Source organism: Marmota marmota, unplaced genomic scaffold, assembly GCF_001458135.2.
Source record: "Marmota marmota marmota unplaced genomic scaffold, marMar, whole genome shotgun sequence".
NCBI classification, from domain to species: Eukaryota; Metazoa; Chordata; class Mammalia; order Rodentia; family Sciuridae; genus Marmota; species Marmota marmota.
Window position 1 is genome coordinate 8,609,154 of NW_025999944.1, and position 26,811 is coordinate 8,635,964.

The 26,811-nt window shown below is 44.6% G+C and overlaps 1 long non-coding RNA gene across 2 annotated transcripts in view; it reads right to left on the minus strand.

Moving 5' to 3' along the window:
* Nucleotides 1-26,811, minus strand: part of LOC107153948 — a 60,203-nt gene that overhangs the window by 10,879 nt on the left and 22,513 nt on the right. For both annotated transcript variants that reach the window (XR_001504986.2, XR_007347030.1), the window contains exons 2-4: nt 1,994-2,080; nt 1,491-1,697; nt 473-605 (exon numbers count right to left, since the gene is read on the minus strand). This is a non-coding gene — a long non-coding RNA (uncharacterized LOC107153948). The remainder of the gene's footprint in view (nt 1-472; nt 606-1,490; nt 1,698-1,993; nt 2,081-26,811) is intronic.

Here is a 26,811-nt window from a genome sequence, read left to right on the forward strand (position 1 = left end):
GGGGTGGGGAGTGGTACCAGGTATTGAAACCCAGAGATGCATAACCTCTGAGCCACATCCCCAGATCTTTCTTTTCTTCTGTTTGTTTGTTTATTATTTTGAGATGTGATCACACTAAGTTGCTTAGGGCCTCACTATGTTGCTGCAGCTTGTTTTGAACTCTCAATCCTCTTGCCTCAGCCTCTGAGTCCCTGGGATTACAGACATGCACCCCCATATCTGGCTTCATAGATCATTTTTGTGTGTGTGCTTGTTTTTACATTCTTTGTATTAAGGAGAGGTTCACAAAACATAAGATTATACATTTCATTCTGGACTTTCCCAGGGCTGCTCACCCCCACCTCTACTTTAGCTCACGAATACTTTTATTATTCCAAAAGAGGCTCTGTACACATCAAGCGATCACTTCTCATTCTCCCATTGCTCCAGCCCCTGGGAACCATTGCTTTGCTTTCTGACCTTATGGATTTACCTGTTCTCGACATTTCCTATAAATGGGATTATATAATACATGAGCTGTTGTGTCTGGCTTCTTTCACTTCTCATGATGTTTTCCCTCCATCCACATCGTAACATGTCTCGGTTCTGCACTTCTCCCTTCATTTCTGGAATGAAAACATTTCAGGGTACTCACATACCCTCTCTTGTTTACCCATCTCTCTGCTGATGGACATTTGGGCTATTTCCACCTTTTCTTGATTGCAAGCATCACCGCTGTGAAGGTGTGTGTAGATGTATTTGTCTGAGTCCCTGTTGTCAACCCTTTTGGGTGGATCCTAGGTGTGGGATCGTTGAAGCATATGGAAATTCTATGTTTAACAACTTGAGGGACTGCCAGATTTTCCCCCAGAAGCTGAATCATTTTAGATTCAATGTACGAGGGTTCCAATTTCTCCACATCCTTGCCAACACGTTATTTTCTGGTGGTTTTTTTTTTTTTTTTGGTTTTGGTTTTAGTTTTGGTTTTGTGAACACAGATTTTGATTTTCAGAGCTCTTATCTCAGGAGGTTACCAGATTTGTCTTCAATGTTTTTTTTTTTTTACTAGTTTGAGTTTTGTAATTACAGCACCTGGCATATTTCAAAAGCAGATAATCCATATCATTAAATACTGTATTGATGTATTTCCTCCTAAAATTATGAATTCTCATGGAGTGCTTGCAGATCTTAATGACAATAAAATTTCAGAATGTTATCTGAACAAAGTTATTTGTGATTTACTTTAAAGTTTAAGAGTTGTGTTTAAAATAAAAGCTAAATCCTTTTATAATTCTCCTTCTAAGAGAAATAGGAAGGCCGAATGCCCATCTGCTGGGGTGGATGTGGGGGTGTTTACTTCCTTGGGTGGATATTGGACAAGATGGTTTCTATCGTCATTTTCCAACTACGTTTTTAAAATTAGAATTTGAATATTTATCTCTTTCTGAGAATGTACAAAACCCCGAGAATACTGTAGCGCATAACTTTAAAAATTAAGTTTGCTCTCTCACCACACTAGAAGAGAATGGAGCTGGTGTCCAAAAATCCAACCAGGATGGGGTTGTTGTGAGTCAGGGTGCTGAAGTTCACTGCTCCATGGAGAGCTTGAGGAATGGAGTGGATAAGGGCCTCCCCAATCAGTGGAACGTTCCAGACCATCCCTGGGATCTGGCAGAGGTTAGCTGGCCCATCTCTTCAGAATCTGCAACTTCACAAATCTGCCAGGAGAACTGGTCAGGCACATTGCAGCCCTGCCTGACACCCCCACCCTCCTTTCCAGCAAGGTGACCTCCAGCTCTGCCACACTTGGACCCATCCTGGAAGTCACCTGGCTCTTTGAGAGGACATACCAATTCTCCTTGGTCAGACAGCCTTGTCCTAGGTGCCCTGTAAGGACATTTTCAATGGAAACCTTCTTTGAGGTGGAGGTTGTCCCAGGGAAGGGAGGTCTCTCCCTGAAGGTGGAACCATTGGAAAGCCCCATGGCCATTACAAAATGTGGGCTGGCACCTACCTCTCCCGATGAACAGTGCTGCAAGTCAAGCAGGCCTTTTGCAGTATATACATATGGAATGAGGTTTATTTATGAGTGGGAAGAAACCTATAAAGAAGAGTTATTAAGTCCAGGAGGAACTGATTTATATCATAGTAAAATTCAGACTATAGTTCAGCCAGGGAATGACAGCTTCTGACAGGTGTCCGTGAATAAATTCCCCTTCCTCTAAAGCATTTTCCTCTCTTTGCTAGCCACTGGCTAAATTCTTCAACGGGCTCAGGAATTTGCCCTTTCTGCCCTTCTCATTCCCCTCTTCTTCATGATCTTTACTGGGGACGGGAGCAGGAGAGCCACACAGCCAGCCAGCTTTGAGGAAGCCCCAGGTTGGCATCACCCCATACAGTTTTAGGAGCCTTGAAGTTGAGCTGTGTGTCTTCGGGCTGGGGGAGGCTGGCTAGGAGATCTGAGGAAGCCAGGGTAGGTGTCAGCAGAGATACCTGGCTTCTGTCAATAAATGTGCAGAATCACAGCATCCCCCAGGGCTGGAGGCCACGAGTCCTGCCTTTTAAGACAGTTGGTAAGAACTGTTTAATGAGATTTTGGCCTCCAGCTGCGGTGACCTCTGAGAAGCCCAACACACTCAGATCTTTGGCCCAAAGTTCTGCACCCGAGGATACAACGCTGGCTGTCCTCTGTGGACACAGATGACTGGGGCTTCTTTGGACTCCAGACTTATCTGCATTCAGGTGGGACACCATGTCCTTCCAGCATCCACTGCAGTGGCTTGTGTCTGCATGTTTAAATGCTCTGAAAGCACAGACGCTTCTACGAAATGAAGTTGGGCTGTGGAATGCATAAATATGGCTAGGCGTCATTCATCTTCCGTCTATCTATATCTGTATCTATTACCATCTATCTGTATCTATCTGTCCATCTCATCATATTTATAACAATATTTACTGCCTGTGTATTTGTCTATTAACATGCATAGAAATACAAAGTCCATAACCAAAACCTCATTACAGAACCTGATCAAATGGAAACTTATGATTAACTCCATCCCTTCCTTCCTTAAAACAGCTCGATATAGATGTGCTCATTGATAAGAGCAGGGCTGAAGATCATACATAGAGAGACCCCTGAGAGGTGTCGACTTACCGTGATATTAGCCTGCTTGCATTAACATTCCCAACGTAAAGGATCGCCTGCAGCCCCTGATCCCCTGGTGCTTCAGAAGGCAAGGGAAGAAAGAGGGGGGTCGTCCCGACAGCTCCCAGCTTGGGAAGCGTGCTCTCAGAACTCTCAGTCATTACTCAAATAATCATGACCCATAGAAAGAACGGAAGAGTCTGCTTGCCTTCTGTTGGCAGAGCTGATGCCCAGACTTGTCTTGGCCACAGCAGGTCATCTCTTAGGATGGACCATTCCACCATCTCTTCTCCATCCCAGGAAGCAAGCAAGTCACTCATATTCTGTTATGGCTTTGGCTCAGAGCTAAAGAAGGGATGCATATGCATTTCTCAACTATAAGTGTCCTGTTAGAGCAGAAAACGCGTGTGGCTCCCCTGTGAGAGGTTCTCCCGGGGAGTCAGGAGAGGACCATATCCATGACACAAAACAGATTGGTCAAGTCCTTGAAATTCTAGGTCATTTGAAACACAGTTCTGAGCGTGCCTAGCTATGTGGTATCCTCTTCCCATCTGTGAAATGGGGAAAACTCAAGTAAGACCTCATCTCAGGAGAACCTTCTAGATCTCTCTTTTCCTCTGCAAATCCTCTCCATATTTAATGGATCATTTCCAGTTATCGATCTCCCATTACCTTTCCTAATCCCCCAGGCACAACTGACATCTCTTCCTGATCATCCACGCCACTCATTATCTGTTCCAGAACATGTCATATATATTTTATTTTTCTCTTAAACTTTCCCATGTTTAAGTCTTAAGAGTCCAGCAAGTTGAGAGAAGACCCCTTGCCACTTAGACTTATCTCCAAGTTCCCCAGGATTCTACATCAGTGCTGGACGTGGAGTGAGTGGGGCTCTAGAAGCAAATCTTGGTACGGGTTGATCCTGACACTCTGCCCAGGTTATCAGATGTCTGAGAATTATCAGCCACAGACCATTGCTCTCATGAAGGTCCTCTTTTGTTTTTATTTTTTGGTACTGGGGATTAAACTCAAGGGCACTTGACCACTGAGCCACATCCCCAGCACTATTTTTTATTTCATTTAGAGACAGGATCTCATGAGTTAATTAGCACATAGCTTTTGGCTGAGGCTGGCTTTGAATTTGCGATCCTCCTGTCTCAGCCTCCTGAGCCCCTGGGATTACAAGCATGTGCCACGGCACCTGGCTCCTAGTACTTCTTGATGTAAATTCTTCTTGCCCAGAAGATATATTGGCCCTGATGTCTTTGTCCTGAGAAGGACAAGTGTCTCTGCCATGTCCCCGAGACAGAGTCTTGCTGGAGGTTGCGGGTAGCGGGGAGGAAGCTCTAGTAACATCCGAGAGACCAGAGAGGCTGGAACACAGTGAATGAGGGAGAGAACGGTTAAAGCTGAGGTCAGGGAGTTACCAGGGACCAGGCCACAGTGGACTCCAGGATGGACTCTAAGTGGTAGAAACCTCTGGAAGATTTTGAGCAGAAGAGTGATAGGACCAGTCCTGAATTTTGAGAACTCTAAGGTCCTGTCCCCTCTGAGCTTCCCCATCCCTCCCGGCTCTGGCTGGCTTGTGTAGGGCAAGTGCCCCGGCCCTGCATTTCTCCTCTCCACATGGCAGTGACCCACCAGGCCAAAAGTGATGCTCAGTGGCAAGTCCAGTCCCAACAAAATGGTGATGGTAGCAAAGTAGACTTTCTATCTCTTCTTGTGTTTGTTTGTTGACATTATTTTGTTGTTGTTGTTGTTGTTGACATTGGACATTGTTGGTGTCCCCTGACATGACTGGGGACAACCTAGATGACCAACGAGGCAGACGGAGGGTAGAATGGGGTGTCTGGATCTAGGTGGAGGATGCTGGAGAGGGCAGAGACGCACCTTATGGGAAGAGATTCCAAGCTCCTGCAGGGGCGCTGCAAGAGGACCTTTCCCATTCTTTCCCTCAGGGTGTCCCGTGTCCTCTGCCCAGGAGCCTGTTCAGCTCTGGGGAGATGGACGACTCCCAGACCTCTCCACCAAGGCCAGCAGAAGGCTTCTGCCTGCTAGGCCCCTGCCCTGCTCTCTCATCACTCCACAGCCTGGTGGCCTGGCAATCTCTCCCCTTCAGCACCGGCAGGGACGGCATTCTTTAGAGGTGAAAGTACAGTTTAATTTCTAGGCTCACCCAGGCGTGCACTGGGCTGCAAAGGACCCGATAATGAAATATTGCTGGTGCATATTTGATAGTGCGTTGAGCGTGCCTGGATGTAGCATGGGCGGAGTGAATGTATTCCCACAGGGGGCCGCAGCCCTGTCTCTCTGAAACGGGGTGATGGGAGGATGCTGGGGTTCAGCATAGCCAGGACTTGCTCCCTGGGTTCTTTATGTCCACTGACAGCCCCTCCTCTAAGGGAGAGACCACTCCTCAGTGGACATCTTCTGTTCTCTCCAGTGGAGAGAGAGGAAGGAGAGAACAGAAGAGAAAAAAAACAACAGCTCCCCCCACACTTCCTGGCTCTGCTCTGAACCGAGATCCTATAGAGAATGGTATTTCTCTCATTGAGGTTTCCCAGTGACAACAGGGTCAAAGAAAGCATTTTTCAAAAAGAGCTTCTTTTCTCAATTTATGGCAGAGCATCCAGTAGCAAGCAGCAAAATGAAATAGGTCTCTGTTATCTCTCCCCCAAAAAGAGACAGCCCGTACAGGAGAAGGAGATAATTCCCGTCTGGCTTTTATATGCCTCATAAAACGCATTGTGCAGGCATGTAAAATATATGGCACTGGGCAGACACATGGGGTGGGAAGGGACATCACCTGGCTCCTCGTGCATTTTGGGTTAGCAGACAGCAAAGTGGAGGGCTTTTTTCCCCTCATTTCTTTTTTTCTTTCTTTTTTAAGAATAAGGATATTGATAACAGAGAATCCCCCAAATGCAGCCCTTGTGTTGATTTTCCATGGCGGGTGGAGGTGGAGAGGAAGAGTGATCATAATAAGATGAGGAAATCATAATGTGAAAAACGATTCATTTTTCACTTTGCCCAACTATGAGTCGGCTCTCAAGGTGCTGGACCCGGCTCACACCCTGTTAGTGCCGGAGAGACAGGGTCACCTCCCTCGTGCAGTCTGGTAGGGTTTGGTCTGCCTGGTGAGGGTCTACTTGCAGGACTCAGCCCAAGTCATACCTCATAGGTCATTGAGCCCTCCAGGAACTCACTGTTGGTACTCTTGGAGGTGGCCTTGTGAATATGTATGCCAAGATCACAGCCACCTTCCAGGAGGGAGATTTGGGGACAGGTGCAAATGCCTGGCCCCCTGTGGGACACCCTGTCTTTAAAGTGCCTCCCACCATGTTCTATACTCCTTGCTCAAAGAAGATTGAATGAGTTTAAATGGTGATTGCTGTAGTTTGGATCTTTAGTAGCTCCCAATGGCCTACGTGGAAAGCTTTGGTCCCTAGGGTGGCACTAGTGGGAGGTAGAACCTTGGAGAGGTGGGGCTTTGTGGGAAGTCCTCAGGTTACCGGGGGCATATCCTCAAAGGAGATGGTGGAACTCTGTCCCCTTCCTCTCCCTTTTTGCTCTCTGGCAGTGATGTTAGCAAGTTTGCTTGGCCCTATGTTCCTGTTGGGACATGCTGACTCTCAGCAGGTCCAAAGCCGCGGGAGCCACTCAATGGGTGCCCTTGATCTTGCCCTAGAACCTCTAAAACCACGATCCAAAAGAAGTCTTTCTCTTGAAAAGCTGACTGTCTCAGTTATTTCATTATAGTGATGGAAACCCGACTAACCTAGTGGCATACCAACTCGTTCCTAAGAATGAACTGAGCAAGAGCAAATGGAATGAGGATCGAAGGGGGCGGAACAACCTCTTCTCTTTGGGACTGGAATAGAGTCCACTCTCAGAACTAAAACCCAGGGGTGAGGACATCTGGGCTTTGGAGTCCATAGATTGGTGTAGTGAAGACAAATGAGAGGAAGGACAGGTGCTTTTGCCCCCTCCTGTCTCTCCTCCTTCTCCTTCTTTCTGTCTGTTCCTTTCAAAGTAACGCTGAGAGACCCACAGGCACAGGAGCTTATGCTGAGACTCAAAGGCAGCGTAGTCAAAGTCCTTCAGGAACTGGCCTTCCTTGGTTCTTTTATTCTCTAAAACAGTGACTCCCCTAAGCAGGGAGCTTTTAGCAGTGCTGGCTCGCAGTGCATACCGTTCTGGTTTGAACGTGTCCCCGAAAGACCATGTGCTAGAATCTTAATCCCTAGATTCATTTCCATGGTCTTCAGAGGTGGGGCCACTGAGAGGTAATTAGGACTAGATGAGGTCTTGAGAAGGGGGCCCCCATGATGGCATAAATGACTTCATAAAAGGAAGAATCTGAGCTGGCGTGTTTGCTCTGTCATGTCGTGTGATGCCTATCCTGATGTTAAGATGCACTATGGTGTCCTCATCAGATGCTAAGCAGATGCCATCACCAAGCTCTTGCACTTTCCAACCTCCAGAACCATGAAGCAAATAAACTTTTATTCTTTATAAATTTCCAGGTCTCATGCATTTTGTTATAGCAACAGAAAACAGACGAATACACCTCGTTAACCAACAGGTTATCAAAAGGGTCGAGTCTAGTACTCTTTACCTTTAAAGTGGCACAGGGATTCTGATAGATAGTTGGTGTCAGAATCCCTGCTGTTCTCCAGCTCTGTGTTCCCAGAAGGTATCAACTTCCCCAAACCAGCACATTGAAAGGACATAGAATTTGGGTTGAGTAGGGTTTGAATTCATGCTAGTGCTGTAGTTGTCTGCTGTGGACCTTCCCAAAACTCTTTACCTCTCAAGTGGAGATGATGGTAGCACCCATTTGACAGGGCTTGAGTGATATAATCTATGTGAACATGCTTTCTAAACCACAGAGAGCTTTGCACACCATCCTTCTCTCTGTCTCACTATCTCTTCATGGTTTTCAATTGCTCTTCTTTTCCTTAAGTTCCCAATAGAAGCCTCCCTCCCTCTACTGTGCCCATACCCCTGAGCAGGACCTCCCTTCCTGGTCACACTCAGCATCTTCTCTGCCCCTTTCTTTGCCCACACATAGCCTTTGATCACCCATTAAATCCCTTTCCTCAGAACTGCTCTTCTCTTGGCTACCATTTTATCTTTCTCCTTTCTTGACCAACAGACTTGAATATACAGGGTTCTTCTTCTGCACCATTTTCTATGCTTACAACTGCTTAGTAACTTTCATGCAGTGTCTGCACCCTGTGCTGAAAATGCTCCCCCAAAGCTAAGCAGTGGCCCCCAACCACTGGCCAACCAAGAGTTCTCCTCCAGTCTCCCTGCAGTTATTCTGTCTTCTTTGGAGCATTCAACACGGCACCTTGGCTGCATCTCCATCTCACCACTCATGCTTTCAAATAACGTCGACTGATGCTGTCAGCTCTGTGTTCTCCTTTGGGTCCAAAGACACCGGCAGCATCTCCAAACGATGTGTGAAGAGGCTATATCAAAAGGCAGGGAAATGGACTGTTCCTCGTAGAACACCCATAAAGAGTCATAGAAATTCTTTCCAATTGTCCTCCAGACTACTCACATGTTTTGGATAGAAACCCATCATATGCCCTGTCTACACCACTGGTTGGCAAGGGGAATGGGAAGACCGTATTGCCTCATTCCCTCCCCAATCCCCAGGCAACTCCATGACATCAGCAAGTGAAAAAGAACTGGAGGAGTGGGATGACCATGGGATGGCCAACCAAGAGGGCTGCCCATCATGACCACGCCCTTAAACGACAAACCCTCCCCACCTTCCCATCTCTACCACGGCTGCTCCCTGGGGCCCCTCACCAACACTTCCTGTCACCTTTCTCCCTCTCCAGCCAATCACACAGTGTGACCTCCATTCCCTGACACACACGATCCATTCCCTGAATCAGGAGTCTGCTACCTCCTTCTGTTATCTGCTAATATTTTATCAGACTTATCCTGGAAGATGGTGAGGGAGGACTGGGGGTGGTGTCTTCTGCAGACTCCGTGGCATCCCACTTCATTCTGCATGCATAGCTCTGTTGTGCCCTTCCAGTTCTCACTGTGGACACTGCTTTCTTGAAGGGCAGGAACCTGCTGATTGATTGTCTGTGGCTCCTGCTCAGCACAGAGTCAGCACGCCATGGTTTCAGTCAGTGTATGTTGGGTCAAAGAATCAGCCAAGGGTTTACCACGGACAGCTCTATTAGGTAGGTCACGGCTGCATGTCTGCAGAGTCAGTTCAGTCCCCATTTCTCTCTCTCTCTCTCTCTCTCTCTCTCTCTCTCTCTCTCACACACACACACACACACACACACACACACACACACTCTTCATTGAGGGGTCAAATGCCATTCAAATCACAGGGCCCAGGTAAAGAGCTCAGCTTTTCCAAAGCCTGCACATAAACAAGACAACATTTTGACTAGATAATATTTGGAAAGAAACTTAAAAGTGAATAATAGTCTGGAAGATGACCTAGCAAGTTTATTTTTATCTCCTACAAAAGTCACAACCATCAATATTCTCTAAGGTCACAAACCTCAAGAGAACCTTACCATCTGCTTTGGTCAATCTTAGCGATGAGGGAACTTTTAAGAAAAAGTGAGCTTTTTAAATTTTTCTTTCTTTCTTTCTTCTGAGTAGCATGAACAATACAATTTTCAGTCCTGCAGAGGAAGCCCTACCTTGATGTAGGGCTGGACCTGGCCCAGATTTCTAGGTAAGGATCTTTCTGTGTGCACCTGCCTGTGTGGCTCGTGACTGCTCTGAGCCTAGGCCCCTAACTGGATGCTGGGACCTCATGCCCTTGGCTGGGATTGGTTGGTTGGAACATGAACAGTCCCTCAGGAGCCCAATAGACATCATGGGGAGTGACCTACCTTTATTTATTTACCCAGACTGATGAGAGTCCCTGCAGGTACGGCTGGAGGCCCCCTGTGCCCTGTGTGGCTATCTTCTGTTTGCACACTGTCCCCAGGCCAGCCAGCTGTGGCTGCTGGGGCAGGGCTGCTTGCTCTAATAAATCACTCTGCAGCAGCGTTTACGGCTTGTGTAGGAAAGAACTAGTGGGACCACTTTTCCTTTAAAGTGTCTTGTGCCCGTGGTGGGCACTGGAGGGTTTATGGCACACATCCCCTCCCCCAGCTCTCTGGTACACAGCGCTTGGCTAATGTGCATTGGGAGATATGAGAACCAGCCAGGCAGCAAGAAAACAAGGGGATAGGCCGGGAGTTTTGTGTTCAGATGCCCTTCCCACACCTGCCATTTCTGGGTTTTTTTTTATCTCACATGAAACTCCAGCTCTTCTCCCTCTCCCTGGGTCACTCAGTACAGCTTTCAGGATGTGGCGTGATCTTTGTCTTTTATACCTGAGCATGAGGTGGTGCCCTTCTTACTACATCTTCCAGGGATATGTGCCAGTTCTATCTGCTACCACGTTGGAATGAAAGGCGTTGCTGCCTGTTGAGATTCTCAGCACCAGTGAGTGGACACACGGCAGGCTCTGCACGCACACCTGCTGGTCACACTCAACTCTGATGTTCTGTAGCCTTTGGTCCTCACGTCACCTGCATGAGCCAGAAGAGATTCTCTTAGCATCTTCATTTTATATAAAAGAAACCAAGGTTCAGAGGGGCTTAGTGCTTCTTCTAAATCTCCGAGGGAATCCACTCAGATTCCTACAATCCCAGCCTTGGCATCTAGTAGCTTTGTGACTTGGAATGGGTATGGAGTCCACTGGGGAATCCATGCCTGTTGGATGGTAAATCTATCTACATTTCCACTCTCAAACTAGGCTCCTGGAAGTGACTCCACGTCACTTCTGCCTCCATTGCCAGTTCTGGTATGTCATAGAGGATACTAGGAATGCTGGTAGTCACAGTGGTCAGCCAGTTTCTAAAGGATTTTTTTTTAACCCAAAGCTGCCAATCTCTTGCCATCATTTTATAGAAAAGAGATTTTCCTTGCTCCCCCTTTGATTTCTCGACTTCAGAATTTCATGTTCCCACTTGCTTCTGGTTTAAAAGACCCTCTGAGTATTTTTGTCCTCCTAGGAGCCCTAGTGAGTAAGGGGTGTGGACAGGGTATGGACGGGCCATTTCCCTTCATCATCCCAATCATCAGCATTAGGAGGTGTCACTTATGCTGGTAAATTGCCAGAGACAACTGGGGAAAGCAAAGAAAAATCCTTTTGGAGGCAGAAATGACCTGAGAACCACTGTGCTCCGTGAAACAGATAAGCAGAGAGCTGTTTATTCCCTGGGTGGGTGAGGCCTGGCTTTGAGGCAGATAAATCTTTGCTGGTAATACAGTACTTAAACCAGAACTGACACCTTTTTATATCAACTGCGGAGAATTGCTTTTGTGAAGCTCTGATACAAAAGCTGCCTCAGCTCCGCCTTGCATATCAATGGCGTGGCAGCCTGTTGCCTGTCTCAGTTCTGCCTTTTAGGCACCTGCCCCTAGTCCCCAGTGGGCCTCAGAAGGGCAGGAATGGGTGATGGCCCCGAATTCAAGGCGCCACTGGGCAAAACAGGCAGGCTTTGGACAGAACGTGAGTGTGGGCCTGTTCTAAAGATCTTCTTCTTTATCACCCCCTCCCCAAATTCCTACGCAGGGAACATTCTGGAACAGCTGGCAGGGCTGACCAGATGCATCTAAATGCAGCCAGTGTACACACAGCCTTTGCCAGGAGGCATCAAGGCCCTGAGGAAAATGGACGCAAATAATTTTCAATTTAGTTTTTTGGTCAACCACTAACATGGACTTGCTGCAGATAACTTAGATAATGCTGGTAAGTAAAAAGAAGAAAAAAAACCCAAACCTGCCCATAATGCTTTGTTGTCTATCCTTCTAAGGGAAAAAATACATATTTTTTAATAAAAATAAAAGCATGCTGTTATGAACCAAATGTGTATGTATCTCTGCCAAATCCCTATGTTAAAACTCCCCTCCCTCAATGTGACCAAACTTGGAGACAGGGCCTGTACGGAGGTAATTAAGGTTAAATGAGGTCATAGAGATGAGATCCTGATTCAGGAGGATTAATGTCCTTCTAAGAAGAGACACTGGAATGCACCATAAGAGGACACAGTGAGAGGTGACCACATGCAAGCTAGGAAAAGGCCCCTCACCAGGACTGACTAGGCTGACACTTTGCTCTCTGATTTCCCAGGGTCCCCACCCATGAGAAACAAGTGTCTGGAAGCTAAGCAACTCACCCTAGGGTCTTTTGCTCCTTTTGTTGGGGGGAGATGGGTTACCAGGGATTGAACTCAGGGGCACTTGAGCACGGAGCCACATCCCCAGCCCTATTTTGTATTTTATGTAGAGACAGGGTCTCACTGGGTTGCTTAGCGCCTCACTTTTGCTGAGGCTGGCTTTGAACTCGTGATTCGCCTGCCTCAGCCTCCGGAGTTGCTAGGATTACAGGCATGCAGCACCATGCCTGGCTCTTTGGCTCCTTTTGCCCCCACATTCTGCTCACTGGACCCCCCATTACTCCGACACACACGCTCTTGCAAGCTGTGCAAATTTCCCCATGTGGTTTCCTCGCCGAGGAGTCTGGCTCAGATCTGCCCGTTTCTCTGTTTAGCTAAAGGCCCTCCTTCATCTTGCCCTTCAGCCCAACTCGACTTCTTCCTGAAGGTAACATGGACCCCACAGATGTGGTTGGGAGCGTGGTCTACTACTAAGTATGTGACTTTGCCAAGTTGATCTCCCCCAGACTTGATTTCTCTACCCAGAGAACTGGCTAGTAACTTTGACATCATATGAATAATATAAAAAAAATGAAAAAAAAATAGGATAATATTTTCCAGCCTAGAGCTAGTAAATAGTAGATCTTCAATTTTGTAAAATGTCATTTTACGTCTTTTGGAACATTCTCTCCACACTAGTGACTTCAGTGTCCTGTGGTCCATCCTGTGGAGCTGTGGATGGGGCACCTGGCTAGCGACCCCTCTATCTAACTGATTAATCCCCCAGGGCTGGGTTGACAGGGCCCCTTGCTTTGGCCTGCTACCTTTGTTTCTCTTGAGATTTTGTTGACAACTCTGCTCTCCAGGGTTCCTCAACCTTCAAGTTTGTCTAACAGAGAAGGACCCTTCCTTACAGATTTTATATAGTTCCCTAAGCAAATTCACAAATTCCCCTTTTGATTTTGAGGTTCACGACCTATTGCTTCAGGGTAGATGGAATCAAGTAGCAAGAGTATCCTACACTAAGGAAGTCACTTTGCTCCTAGAAACGTGAGTCTGAACTTGACTACAACTAGATCCTTCCTGGACCCTAATTTCCGATGGTCCTTAGGAAAGATTTCTTGGGCCATCATCCTGGGAATCAATGTTAGTTTTTCCTGGCCCAGATGGGGGTGCACCGGTCCTATCCTGAGCCTCTCTGCCCTCTTCCAAAGCACTGGCTGGTGCCCGGGATCAAATGCCACTTGTAGCAAAGAACCTGTGGCTGTGGGTACTTGGCAAAGCTGGAAACCCACGTCCCCTGCCAATCTATAGCTTCTTTCCCAAGCAGCTGCCACCACACAATGGAATTAACATAAAACACAACTCGGCAGAGGCGCATTTAATTTACGGTGATTATACTATCTATTATACAACACAGTTTTAAGTACTACAAGCTCCCTGGAGAATGGGAGGAAAAAAAAAATCATGTAAAAAGGACCTAACCCTCTCTAAAATCACATAATGACAGAAGAATCTCAGAAACAAAATACAATTCATGGCATGATAAATAATGTGTTTTAAAGTACTTAACATTTTTCCATTCTCTCTTTCATTCCCATCAGGAACTCACTTTATTTCTAGTGTGAGAAAAAAGATGTCTATCAACAATTTTAGATTCTTAGAGACAATTAGAGCTGAAGAGGGGTTCTTGCAGGAGATGATTGGTTGGTTTCCAAGTGGATGGAGCGACAGTGTTCTGCTGGTGTACAATGGCCAGCGCTGGGCCTGGGTACCACATCCTTGCCTGGGAAGAGTCTAAGCCTAAAATAGGAGTACACACCTCCTGGGCCCTGACCTCTAATTCTCAGGCCTGTAGAGTAAGAGGCTAATGGCATCAGGTCCCCCCCCCCCCATCACATTCCCAGGTCTTCTCCATGTGGGAGGGTCAAAAGGGGTGGCACTGGGAACAGGAGCTCTGAACGTCTCTAGTCCTGATTCCACTGCTCACTAATGCTGGGAAACTGTGGGTCTTAGTTGTTGCATCTGCAGAATGGGAACGATACCAGCCACCTCCCGTGTGGTATGAGAACTGGATGAGAAAGCAGGGTGTAGTTTGGCTGATGCAAGGGTTAACCAGAGACCACATGGGCCTTTCATTAAGATGAGTAAATATTCAGAGTTTTACTCATAAATACCAGGAGGCAACAGGAGCTCCTGGTAAGGCAACAGGAGCTCCACGATCCTTCATTCCTTTCCTGCTACCTTTCTGCTTGCCACTCCCTTTCTTTCTGGAATCCATGGGAGACGATGCTTTCCTTAAAGGAAGGAGTCATGCAAAGACGGCTGCCAGGTAGCTATGGGGAGATCTTGGAAACAAAGAGGAACTCTTAGGCAACTTTTAAATTGCTCCTGAGCCTTGAAGGTAAGTCAGAAGTATGTGGTGGTCTGAGCCTCACTGGAAATGGGGAAAAGTCCCTCCTGTGGCTCCAATCCATTAGGGTGTGAGAGTGTGGGCAGAACAGCATGATAACCCTAAGCTGGATGGCAAAACAGACTGGCTAGAGGCCTGAGGAAAGCACCCCAGTCCTCTGGCTTCCATTTGACAATCACCCGAGCTCTACTTCCCCTGGGACACATCATATATTGTAGACACAAAGTTGTTCCAGTTCTCAAGGGAGGGGGCAGAGGTCTCCACCTCCTTTCATTGGCTTCTTAGCAAACTTCATTGCCAAGGTCACCTCTACACAACCCATGTGATACTTAAGGACAGGGTCCTTGGGCTGAGGGACAGACATGGAGTCAATCCCAAGTTGATCAAGACCCTGCTCTGGATTGTAGGTTGTACCTTCTGAAAGGTGCACAGGAGACCAGATCACTGCAGGGCAAGGGTGTGCCTTCACAGAGCTAGAGTTGCTCTCCTCTCTGGATGTGGAGGGCCCAGGCTTCAGCTAGTGAAGTCAGCCACGTGCCTGATTGCTGCAGCAGGGGTGGCTCAGCCTAATCCTGTTATCACACTTTCTGTGACCTTCTTGGGGCCACACTCGGAACTTGGGGGCAGAAAGGGAGACCTCAGCAATATTCTCTATGTGATGTGACCTTCATTGTTTGAGGAGCAGTAACTTGGCCATAATAATTCTCTACTGAGAGAAACAGATACCAGTCTGTCTGCACATGTTAGATTCACTTTGTACATATCTGGCACCCAGAGAGAGAGCACCGTAGGGGATCCAACATAACCAATGTGTATGGTGATTAATAGCTATGGAACATTTTATCACATATTTTATGATGCGATCCTCACAACAAACCTGTAGGGTCAGGCAAAGACAGCTATTAATACAAAGATAATCTCACATGCTATTTTCACCTTCATTATTACAGTCTTCATTTGATAGAATGAATCCATGAGCCACATACTTGGTAATTTCATGAAGTCTGGTCTTTATATTCTAAATCCTAGCCTCTCTTCATAATTCCATTCTGTCTTACAAATATATGCTAGCAGAGGTACGGTGTTTAAAGATTATTGCTGAAATATCTAAAACTGTATGTAGCATGAATTCCAAAAAATCTTGCTGACCCCTGGGTTTCATATATAAAGGAGAGGGGAAATAAATCATCCTTTCTTCCAGGAAAGCTCCAAACTCTGAATATTTACTCATCTTAATGAAAGGCCCATGTGGTCTCTGGTTAACCCTTGCATCAGCCAAACTACACCCTGCTTTCTCTCTGTACCTTCTTTTCCTATGTTGCTTTATAAAGTTGTGACCCTTGACCTGAAAGTAAAGCCTGGCCCCTTTGCTCTGGTTTTTAAAATTCCTATGACTCCCCTTCCTGCTCATCAACTGCTATCCTCACACTCCTCGTGTGCTCAGGCTTGTCTGGGAGTGGGCCCACAGATGGGGCCAGGAGGTAGACCACATTGTCCCTGTCAATGTAGTACGTGGAGTAGATTGCATTAAAACTATACCATTTGGCTTTGTAGAATTACAAGTCTACCTTTCTGGATTTTTCTTCAGAGCGAGGGGGAACAACTTTGACAACCATTATTCAGCTCACCTGCATTAGGCATGAAGAAGATTCTCAGAATTCAGCCTGCATCTCTGACCAACAGGACAATGCCCAGATAAGGGTCTCCAGAACCTGTCGGTGAAATATAGGTCTGAAATGAGTGGTGGGGTAGCCATGGATGACGAAAGTGACGCTGGAGACCGTGGGGACCCCAGGAGGTCAGGATTTTACGTGGAGTAAACATAGTATAGCCCGGCTTGTTGACAATTTCCGTACAGTAAATATGGAAGAAGAAAAATAAGACCTCCAGGTTTAAAGCCCATGGGGCAGCAGAACCACTTATCTGAATCATGTGGACGGAGAAGAAGTCAACTTAGTAAAGACAGGAAGTTCAGGGGTGGAGTGGATCTGCTTTTAGTTTCCTATTTTCATACGTACATGTGTCTGGTATGCTTTGGGAATTCAGTAAATACGGAAGGTTAAGAAAGAAGGAAGGAAGGAAGAACTGGAGGGAGGCAGGGAGGGAGGGGAACCATCTCATGAAGAAGTGGAGCTGTTGTGTTCCAACAGGAAGCGAGAGGCATCTTCCAAAGTGCTGTGGAAAGGCAAGAAAACCCACAGAGGAGGACATCCCACCATACTTTCCCTCTGCACAAACACTAAAAGGCAGCAGAGGACGGAACACCTTTTTTGGGGGGGTGGGGGAGGAGTGGAGGAGCAATTCAGAAAACCAGGGCAGATATCTAGGGCTTTCTTGCATACTGATTGCAAAAGTTGGGGAGGCTCCTGGGAAGAGAGGACAAGAAATAAAAGAAGGAGAGGAAAAAGAGGTGGTGGAATAAAGGAAAGAAGGAGAGAGGTGTAGGGAAGGGGAGGCAGGGGAAAAAGAAAGGAGAAAATAAAGAACAAAGAGGAAGGAGAAAAGGAGTGTAATTTGGGGAAGAAGAAAAAAGGACAGAGAGAAAACTGTGGTTCCATGGTCACCGCGGGGGTGCCTGTGTTGTCAGAGAAGAGGAGGGGGTCCAGGCCATTGTGCAACTCTTATTATATAATTAAGTCTAATAACTGTAATTCACTGGGAGAGGTCACTGCCTGCTTTGTGGATGGAATCTGATTTGATGAGACTGTCACTTTTTGTATTCACGCTGCCTGATGGGGGGGCCAGGGGAGTGGGAGAGCCCAGATCTGAGGGATGAAAGGAAGAGGGGATGAGTCGTCTCCTTCCCCCTCCAGCTCTCCTGAATAGAAGCTGCTCCAGACTCAATCACATTCGATTATCCCCATTTATAATTCTCCCAGTCATTGCCTTGTCTCTCCATTAATTATGGCGATTAGCTTGAACTATTGTTGATGCTAATTAGACTTTGAGAAATGTGTTTGGGCTGCCCACTGGTTGGTGTTTAGAAGGGGGAGACAGGGTGGAGGAGGAATGGGGAAATGCCAGGCCTGCATCTGGCCCGTGTGGGCAAGCAGTAAAGAGCTGTGTGAGCTGAATCATGGGAGGAAGAGGACCAGGGCTGTCACCCTTCCTTCCCCAGGTGGCCCCTCTCGGTCTATCACTGTTTGCTCGTATTCCCTGGTTTTCTTCCTACACAGACTGAGCACATTCCCTTTCCTGAGCGTTTGTTCACAATGTCCCTCCCCCTCTGCAATGCTCTCTTCTTATCAATCCCAAACCCAAATTCCAGCTGGTGATTCCCTATCTTCTGGGTTTCCAGCTTTCCATCACTGTGGGGGAAAAATCCCTGAAATAACACACTTATAAAGAGAAAAGGCTTATTTGGGCTCACAGTTTGGAAGTTTCATGGTTTGGGCCTGGAGTGAGGCCATACATCATGGAAGGAGCCCATGGTAAAGGAAGCTGCTCATCTCAGGATAACCAGAAAACAAAGCAGCAATGGAAGAGGAGGGGCCAGGCCCCAATATCCTTCCTGAGGACATCCTATAACTTTCTTCTACTAGGCCCCATCTGCTGATGTTTTCACCACCTCCTGATAGCACCATGGACAGGAGGCCAAGCCTTTGTAGACCTTTGGGTGACATTCAAGGTTCAAACTACAGCACCTCCATTAAATCTCTCCTGACTACTCTAATTCCAACTACTGTTTGTCTACTTTAAATTCTATTGTTGTCACTGTAGAGTAGTTTCATTAAGAACCCAGGATTTAGAGTTAAGAAAATCTGCCTTGGATTCCCAACTCTGCCATTGCTAGCTGTTTGATGTTAGACAAGTTACTTAACTTTGCAAGCCTGTTTCCTTATCTTTATAACACTGAAAGAGTGATATTATCTCCAAGTAAAGTTGAGAGAAGGACTCGTGTCTCAAGACTGCTCTATCCAATTTTGCTCAATGCTGAGGATACAGATTATACTTAATAAACCCTTGGAGACTGAAATTTATGTTCTGAAGTTTTTAATTGTGAGGAACTTTGGAAAAAAAATAACTTTGGAGGTAAGGGGAGTTGGAATAGAAAACTATGTGGGCAGTGCAAGATGGGAATTGCTACTTCCTAACTATTAAAAAACCTTGGAGCAGTGTTTCCTCCATATGGTTATTGTCAATATCTACCCGGGAGACAAGAACGTTGGGACCAGAAAATCTTACCCAAGGTTGACATCTGACAACCACTAACCTATTGGATTCTTGCTGCTTAGGAGATTCTGAATTCATACTTAGAAAGAAAGGGATGATAAAAGAAATAAAAATTTCCTTATAGGTTTAGTGTGGGGAAAAATAGTCCCTAAAAATATGCTATCTATAAACTATAATTTATTGCATATTTATGTCCCCAGGATTGTGATGGGTTTTGTAAGGAACCAAGAGGGGAATAGGGTGGCTGAATTTCTGGCCTGGTTTTGTTTTTGTTGCTTAATTTCAATTCTTTGACAGACATTTAACAGGTGCCTACCATGTGTTATTTACTGGGATGGAGAGATTCCAAGTGTCATAGGAAACCCTTCCTGTCCTCATGAGATCAAGGGGCAGAGAGAGCTCAAGCTTCCGTCACTGGGCCTGCTATAGGTAGAGAAGTCTCTTTGGTAGCTTACTACTCTGCTGAGCTCAAGGTTAAGTCACTTTGCCCCTGAGACCATCAAAACCTGGCTCCAAGTCTTCAAAGAAGCCTCTTTTGTAATATCTCAGGACACCATGAGGTCATCTGGTCCATGGAGGACTTGTCCTAGGATTCAGGCTTCACCTGTCTGCCAATCTCTCCTGGCTTGGGTCTCAGAATACGCTTCCAGACATTGGTGCTTACAGTTTTCCAACCTTGATGAATATTCCTGGTGGATCATTTGACCCTGCTTAGCCCCTAGCTTTGTTTTTCCTTGACAGGTATGGCATCCAGACCACCTTTCCAAGCATCTAATCTCATTAAATTCATCTGGCAAGCACCTACTAAGTGCCTGTTAAATACTAGATATTGGTAGTAAAGTACAGTGATTCAATTCATAAGTTTTAGAGTCAGAGCAAATAGATACAAAACCTCTTTCAGCCACTTAGCTGTCTGTGTGACAAAAGTGCTTTCCATAGTACCTGGGACACAGTGTTAGATACATGACGATCATCCTTATTTCTAGGTTTGTGAAGAAAACCAATACGGGATTCTATAAACAAAAATTGGGCAATAAAAAATTAGAAGTATTCTAACAGCAGTCTACATAGGATACTGAGTTTGTCAAGGAAAACTGCATTATTCCACCTGGAGGGAGAGGAAGGAGTGGGACGATGAGGGAAGGATTCAGAGAATCCAGGATCAGACTCCTGATGGTGAAGAGGTGTTCTTCAGGTACACAGAGAGGGAGTGACATTCAGGGGCTGCCAGGACATGGTCAGAAGAGGAAGAAGGAAAAGTGAAAAATAAATTCTTACGGGACATATAACATCAAGACATTTGGGGCTGGCATGAATGGGGCTTAAAATATGATGTTTGGAATAAAGGCCGCTGTGCATCCTGGGAGAAGGTCTGCAGAAATTAAGGAGAGATCTAACCAGGCTGGAGGATTTGAGTTCTTTAACAGTATCAGGAAACCACTAAAGTAATCTAATTATGGCAGTAATAAGTTCATATTTGTATTCTAGTCCAATAGCTCTGGGAAACTCTATTAATAAGTAGAAAGACAAATAAAGTCCAAGACTCTTAGGGCAGATAAGAGAAAGATGAAAGCTAAGTCAGGGCAAGGGTAGTGAGGGCTTGGCAGAGAGAAGGGAGGCAGAGACGGAAAGTGAGCATCAGGGAGGAGAATGCACCTCGGACGTGCCGGCTGGCTGCCTGTGTGCTGCCAATCACTTAGAATCAGGGAGGAGCAGAGATCTGGAGGATGAAATTGCCTGGTTCCAGAAGTGTTCAATTTGGAACACCTATAGGATCTCAAGAGAGCAAGGAGGGGCAGGGAGTGACACACTCGGTCTGGAGCCTCAAAGACTGGTCTCAGTTCTTTAGAGATAATGACTTGGGAGGTAAAGTTCTGTAGGGGTAGTTTAAACCATGAGGAGGATGAAATTGCAGAGGAAGAGCATGTGGACTGATACAACAAATGACCAAGAACAGAACCTTAGAAAGTACTACCGTTCAGTGTTGGGGACAGAAGGGAAGGTAGGAGAAAACAAGACAAAGCAGAGTTCTGGTCAGAGAAGTCAGAGAAGATGCAAGAGACCACTTTTCAGAATCCATCCGAGGGAGGCTGTTGTCAAGGAGGACATGATCAGTGGTGTCAAATGCCACATAAATAATAGAATAGGAAGACTGGGAGAGTTGATCTGTGGCTCAGCCTGGTCCCAGGTCACTGGGAGCTGCAGGCAACTTTGAAGGATTTCACTCCCTCAAGGAGGAAGAACATTATGGGACAATAACAGAGTAAGGCCTTCTACTTGACAATGATTTAGGAGACTCGGAAATCACAGTCCTCCTTGGTCCTTACCCTTCTTACCTGAGGATCATGGCTGCTCTCAGCCTCTGAGACTTCCCTCTACTTCTTCTGGAAAATGCTGGGTGCGGGGGAGGGGGGGAGACAACTAAGCTCTGACTTTGGGTTGGGCAGAACACTGCTGTAGTCTGTGCATTAAAATAACTTCAAGTATTTGAGCAGCATGCATATCAAGCTGTCGTTGTTGGTGCTAGACAACAGCTGGAGTTTGGGAGAGGAAATCCTGACCTGGAATGTATGTGAAAATAACTTTGCAAACAGTAAAATACCTAACTAGCATTGCTCCCGATGGCACTGATGATGTCAACTGATCCAGCACAGTCTGCAAAACAATAGCAATCCAGGGTCCCCAAGAAAGTATAGATCTCTTGTTTCTTAGGACCTCTTCCAATAATTAGACAGCTTCTCCTCTTTGAGGTGTGGCTGTACCAGACCAACTTGTGAAATGCTAGGCCAGTGCCAGAGACCACACTCCCAGAAGGGGTGAATCCTGCACATGGATCAGAGGAGAAGACAGACAAAGCATAATGTAAGCAAAGCATCTTACCTGTCTGAAACGAGCCCCGCTGCTGAGCAAATCCAATACGCAGTCTGTCTTCATACAACATCTTTCTTATTAATAATGTAAGCATGATGGAGGTTGCTATTGATCTTCGATACCTAAATCTTACTTCTCTATGAATAAAAAATGTAATAAGATCTCAGAAATAAGCTAAAGACCACAGCCTGGGTCTAAATGACAGGGATAAATTAGAGTACACTGCAAAAGACTGAAAAATGTTAATGGATGGTGGTCCCAGTTTGCTTACCAGCTGGCTTAGTGCAGCCCGAAACTGGAGCAATTGGAGAGCCAGCAGAGAAGATCGCTGACCCCAGGCCCTCTGTGGCCTGTAGGACTGCACCAGATTCATCACTGTCAAAGGCCTACACTGATAATAGCCAAGCTCCTTTGGTTTGGCATACTTCCTGACTTCCATTTTTATTCGTGTGTGTGTGTGTTGTGTGTGTATGGGGGGTAGGATTATGGCTTTTCTTCTTTCAGTAGGATTTCAGATATAGTATAAAATTAAGTATGATATAAAATGGGAAAATTAAACAGTAAAATATCAAAGGAAATGGTGAAATAGACATTGCCAAGCACCTAAGATATGTTATCTACTCTAGCTGGAAGTGAGTTTAACTCTGTGTTTCATTGCTTCTAAAAATATGTATGTAGTCTACTGAAGGCAGTGTCTCTGTTCTGGCCTGTTTATTCCCTGAGTCTTCACTGTTCTCACTTTATTTTCTATATCACTGTGGTCCAACCCACAGTTTAGGTGCACTGCTTAACTAGGATGGCAGGGGTGGGGCTGGGGGACCTAGGCCATGTGCAATAGAGGAATGCAATGAATATAAGCCAATCTTCAGCTCAGCTCTGGTTGACACTGTTCAGTATCACCACTGTTTCCACAGGTAAGGTCACAAATTTGTTAAGTGGGCTTTCTCACTTAATATTCCTTTCTTGATTGTCAGTTCCAGCAAGGCAACTGTGAGCCTCCATTTTGACCTTGGAAGAACAAAGTCATTGCCAATGTTGGCAGACCTTCAAACTCAAAATACTATGCCTGGCTTCCCAGATTCTCTCTCCCTCTGTCTCTCACTGTCTCTCTCCCCGTTCCTATGCCCCTGCCCCTCTGTCTCTCATTTTTGTCTTGCCCCTGCCCCTCTGTCTTGCCCACCTCCATCAAAGATCCACATCTACAGCGTTCATCCACACAGCTGGTCTTTGTCACAGCCTCCTTCCCCTTCCCTCGACCAGATCAGTTTGTCTCTCTCTCCAATTCTGCTGTTGTTATTGATATAAAGAGCAGGAAGCAGGAATGTCTATGGTTGTATACCCATGGTGTCTATTACTGGCCTCATTAACCAGCTTTATGACCTTGGGTGAGTCACTCTGTTACATTCTGGACAGGCAAGTGAAGACTTCAGACTAGATCATATCTAAGGCTCTTCCCAGATCTAAGAAGCAGACTTTCCCTTCACCATTTCCCTGAAATTACTCTTTCAAAGGTTACAATTATTTTCTAATTGAAAATCCAATAACTTTTCTCACTGACCAACCTAATTGACCTTTGGGGCAACATTTAATTATTGATTCAGTTTTACTTCCTTTGCAGTCAGGTCTCTTGCTTATTTAGGAATTCTCACCTGACACTCTTCTTATATCCTGTTTTCTTTTCCACATCACCGAGTATCAAAAAAAATCATAGAAATCTACAGAATATTAAAACCAAAAATAAAACAAGAAAAAACAGAGGCCGAAGAATCCATATCATCATGAATTGGCCTTCCTAGATCAGAGTCCCAGAAAGGTTTTTCTATATTGTTTCAAGAATATTACTACAAACTTGTCATTTATGAATTAAAATCATTCAAATAACTGAAGAAATAATGAACACTAGTAAATGAAATGATTAAAAACAATGATAGTTTTGTAAAAATAGAAGTGCCCATGAACAATAAAACTAAAAAAACATAAAATCATCTCACAATGGTTATTTTTATAACTAGAAAACATAATATAGATGTCAAAAAGTGTATCTTTAGGTAAGAAATATTCAACATGAATAGCATAGTGAGTAGAAGAAAAAAATTAGGGTAGGATAAGTTTTATATAGAAGAAAATTAATAAATTTAGTTTTATTATTAATACTGATAATTAGGAAAACTCCTTCAATTATTATAAACATTGCAATTAGAAATTATAAGGGGAAACAAGAGGGAAAACTGTCAAAAAGAACTATAAGGAAGTAAACACAATGAATCATAGAGCTAGACAACAGCAGATAGGTAAAATATATCAGCCTTCAAAATAATTATTAGCAATCATGGATTTATATGTAAAAAAGAAACCATAAAACTACTAGAAGAAAATATTTGAGAAAATCTTTAATCTCTAGGAGTCCTTGGATCTGAAGAATTTAGATATGATACCAAAACAATGATCCACAAAAACATTGATGAATTGAATTTCCCCAGATTAGATTTTTTTTTCTATGACATGCCCTAAGAAGAACTTGAAAATATAAGCTACAGACTTGGAAAAAATATTTCCAAAGCATTCATTTCATGATGGATTTCTATCTTTGAACAAACAAACTCACAACTCAAAAGTAAAAGACAGAAATACCAAAGAGGAGATACGAATATGAAATAAGCACATGAAAAAATGCTTCAACATCATTAGCCTTTAGCAAACCACATATTAAACCCACAACATGTCACCCACTGTGCATGTGCTAGAATGGCAAACTTAAAAAGGAACATGGATAAGGTCAAATACTGGAAAGGATGCAAAGAAGAGAGATCTGATGGGAATTGTTTGTTGGAATGTAACATGGTGCAGCCTCTTGGGAATATGGTTTGGCAGTTGCTTTTAAAACTAGGCATGTACTTACAATGCAATTCAATTTTACTCTTGGACATTTATCCCAGAGAAATGAAAACTTATGCTCCAATAAAACCCATGCATGAATGTGCATAGCAGTTTTATTTGTAATAATCCCAAACTGGAAGCCACACAAATGTCCTTCATTAGGTGGTGAATGGTTAAACAACCTCTGGTAAATTTATTCCATATAATACCATTCAGCAATAAAAAGGAACAAAGCATTAATGCATGTAACAACTTGAATGGATTTTAAAGATATTTTCTCTGGTGAGGAAAGCCAATCTCAGTAGGTAACACAGTGTATGATTCTATTTATATAACATCTTCAAAAGGACAGAACTACAGAGATGGAAGACAATTAGTGCTTCCCAGGGACAAGGATGAGGTTGGGCTGTGGCCTCCTGTAATGGCTAGCACGAGGGAGATCCTCTGTGGTGGTGATAGTTCTGCATCACTGGTGGGTTCACAAACCTACACATGGGACTGAATTGCACAAAACTGTCTCGAACACATGTGTACACCACCCCCCACCCACACACAAATGAATGTGTGTAAAAGCTGATGAAATTTGAATAAGCTTTACACGCTGGTCAACAATGTGATACCAATGTGAATTTCCTGGGTTTTTCTACATCAGGAGAATTTGTCATCATGGTAGAAAGGGGGAGGGGGGTCCAAGAAACTTTTAAATTTTTTTAAAAAAATAAAGTAAATAAAAGACTTGGTTTTCTTTTCTTTCTTTTTTTTTTTTTGAGCTGAGAGGGCCAGATGCCATGATATCTTAGTACTAACAAGCACACCCAGGGTCCAAACCTTAAATTACCTTCCTGCACAAAAAGGAACCAGGGCTCCCTGGAGAAAGGATTCAGTTCCAGATAGGGGAAGAAAATACACAAGAAGAGAGTAGAACATCTCATAATGCCAGAAGGTAAGGGAATGTTAAACTATCTAATAGACAATGCAATGAAAGGGTTGTCACTGGGCACAGGAGCCAATTGCAAGAGTCCCAGTGGACAAAGCTGTCAAAATCAGAGCCACAAAACACAAAAATACTGTTGGGCTTAGTCCAAAGTATAAAATAAATAACACATAGTCCATTCTGATATAAACTAGTGATTGGTTAAGTCAGTAAATAGAGGAGCCCAGGAAAATCACCTGGGCAGAAGAATTCCAAATACTTCAACAGATCTTCTACCTATAAGGACGGTTCCGGGCACCTCCCTAGTACTTATGTGGCTGCTTACTGAGGCGGCCTTCTACAGAGGACAGTGTGAAAAGAGAGACCAAAGAGCAACTGGTCAGCAGAGAAGTGTGTCAAACACTGCGGAACCCAGGCCAGTATGAGCATGATCCGTGGTGTTGATAGAGGACGTTCTTAATATGATGGGAAGAGAACCAGTTTATCTCTGTGGACCTTGTTCCTCAAACTCATTATCTAAGTTTAAGAAAAATATCAAATTTCAGTTGAAGAAACTTGACTTCTCAAAACTGTCCAGGTCATCAAAAATAAAGGAAGTGTGATGTCACAGCCAAAAAGAGCCTAAAGAGAAAACATGATATTGTGTGGTATCCAGGATGAGACCCCATAGAAAAAAAGATATAAGGCAAAAAAAAAAAATTAAAGAAATCTGGAAAAAACATTCAGCTTTAGTTAATAATTGCATGCCAACATTGATTCATAATTTGTGACCAACATATTATACTAATCTAAGTTTTAACTAGTAGAAGATACTGAGCCTGAGGGAAATGGGATCTGTACTTTCTTTGCAACTTTCCTGTAAGTCTAAGACTAATTTAAAATAAAGCATTTACATAAGCATGTGACCAGATAAATATCCAGTTTAAAATACAAGGAATCTTAGACTGCTAAAACACCACAAAACATAAAACCCAACTTCATACTATTTATAAAACATAACCACAACAAAATTACTTACACAATTTTCGAAAAAAAGTATGTGCAATGGTATACCAAGTCAACACAAACAGGAACAGTTGTTATTAATAACAGCAAAGGAGAATTCAAGAGAAAAAAAGCAGTTAGCAGGTTAATGAGGTCATTCTTCACATTAAAGATGTAATGGTCATTAATGTTTCTGTTGTAAATATCATGAAAATGACTTTGGAATACATGA